Source organism: Oncorhynchus gorbuscha, unplaced genomic scaffold (genome assembly GCF_021184085.1).
Source record: "Oncorhynchus gorbuscha isolate QuinsamMale2020 ecotype Even-year unplaced genomic scaffold, OgorEven_v1.0 Un_scaffold_756, whole genome shotgun sequence".
NCBI classification, from domain to species: Eukaryota; Metazoa; Chordata; class Actinopteri; order Salmoniformes; family Salmonidae; genus Oncorhynchus; species Oncorhynchus gorbuscha.
The window spans coordinates 237,362-239,602 of record NW_025745796.1 but is presented as its reverse complement, the minus strand read 5'-3'; the positions used below and the strand labels follow the sequence as shown (position 1 = coordinate 239,602).

At 45.6% G+C, this 2,241-nt stretch overlaps 1 pseudogene; it reads left to right on the top strand.

Moving 5' to 3' along the window:
- The window catches only part of LOC124020065, a 13,069-nt pseudogene extending 12,186 nt beyond the window's left edge, over window positions 1-883 (top strand).
- Window positions 884-2,241: the final 1,358 nt, after the last annotated feature.

Here is a 2,241-nt window from a genome sequence, read left to right as displayed (position 1 = left end):
GCTTTGAAGTTTGGAAGCAGTGAAAAAGTTCATAATTTAATTTATATCGCTATTTATATATCTAACTTCAAATAAAATAGTTTATCTTTCTAACCTACATACACGACGTTTTACATGTTTTATTTAGATATGTAAATTATTAGTATTTATATGCACTGAACATGTATTTTACGCTAAAGAACAATATTTTTGTAATAATTGCTTCCAAAATTTTGTAAATATAATCGAAGTTTGTCCTTTTGGTGTCTATCATTCATATTTAGAATTAAAGTTTTAACCGTTTTGTTCAAAGTTCTCTCACCTTGTAAAGTTATAGGTCGCGACCAGACCTGTTAACGGTGGGTCGCGACGTGCCAATTTGTAAGTCGCTCTGGATAAGAGCGTCTGCTAAATGACTTAAATGTAAATGTGTTAGAGCAAATGTATCATTATTTCATTAATTACTGTAATTGATTTGGCCAAGTACAAACGGTCTGTGTTCATTGCACTCTCTGCTAAGCAGCTGTGTCAGTTCGGCAGCTGCGCGACTGAGAGGGAGAAGCCTGTGTGCTTCGTGGGTTACCGGATCTTTTTTTTTCCCGGCAGTTTTAATTGAAGATCACTCCGCGACCAACACGATGCAGCGCTGTAGTTCAGCAGCAGATGATGCGCCGTCAGTCAATGACTTGGTATTCTCACTCGCCAGCTGTCATCTAATGTCGTCAAAACTAGCCATAAATTCTGACTGAGCTCAATCGTCATTAAACTGAAATACAGCCATACGTTTCTTTCTCTTGGTTTCATACCAACTTTGAGAAATAACGAGGAGCAGCGCACACAATGTATGTTGTCCAGGGAAGTGCTTAGTAATGAGACTCTCACATTAAAATAACACATCCTGAGCAAACATCCACGGCATGATGGTAAACCCAGGGAGGTCTTTCAGAGCAGGGCTGAATGCTTCAGGAAACATCCACAGCATGATGGTAAACCCAGGGAGGTCTTTCAGAGCAGGGCTGAATGCTTCAGGAAACATCCACAGCATGATGGTAAACCCAGGGAGGTCTTTCAGAGCAGGGCTGAAATGCTTCAGGAAACATCCACAGCATGATGGTAAACCCAGGGAGGTCTTTCAGAGCAGGGCTGAATGCTTCAGGAAACATCCACAGCATGATGGTAAACCCAGGGAGGTCTTTCAGAGCAGGGCTGAAATGCTTCAGGAAACATCCACAGCATGATGGTAAACCCAGGGAGGTCTTTCAGAGCAGGGCTGAATGCTTCAGGAAACATCCACAGCATGATGGTAAACCCAGGGAGGTCTTTCAGAGCAGGGCTGAATGCTTCAGGAAACATCCACAGCATGATGGTAAACCCAGGGAGGTCTTTCAGAGCAGGGCTGAATGCTTCAGGAAACATCCACAGCATGATGGTAAACCCAGGGAGGTCTTTCAGAGCAGGGCTGAATGCTTCAGGAAACATCCACAGCATGATGGTAAACCCAGGGAGGTCTTTCAGAGCAGGGCTGAATGCTTCAGGAAACATCCACAGCATGATGGTAAACCCAGGGAGGTCTTTCAGAGCAGGGCTGAATGCTTCAGGAAACATCCACAGCATGATGGTAAACCCAGGGAGGTCTTTCAGAGCAGGGCTGAATGCTTCAGGAAACATCCACAGCATGATGGTAAACCCAGGGAGGTCTTTCAGAGCAGGGCTGAATGCTTCAGGAAACATCCACAGCATGATGGTAAACCCAGGGAGGTCTTTCAGAGCAGGGCTGAATGCTTCAGGAAACATCCACAGCATGATGGTAAACCCAGGGAGGTCTTTCAGAGCAGGGCTGAATGCTTCAGGAAACATCCACAGCATGATGGTAAACCCAGGGAGGTCTTTCAGAGCAGGGCTGAATGCTTCAGGAAACATCCACAGCATGATGGTAAACCCAGGGAGGTCTTTCAGAGCAGGGCTGAATGCTTCAGGAAACATCCACAGCATGATGGTAAACCCAGGGAGGTCTTTCAGAGCAGGGCTGAATGCTTCAGGAAACATCCACAGCATGATGGTAAACCCAGGGAGGTCTTTCAGAGCAGGGCTGAATGCTTCAGGAAACATCCACAGCATGATGGTAAACCCAGGAGGTCTTTCAGAGCAGGGCTGAATGCTTCAGGAAACATCCACAGCATGATGGTAAACCCAGGGAGGTCTTTCAGAGCAGGGCTGAATGCTTCAGGAAACATCCACAGCATGATGGTAAACCCAGGGAGG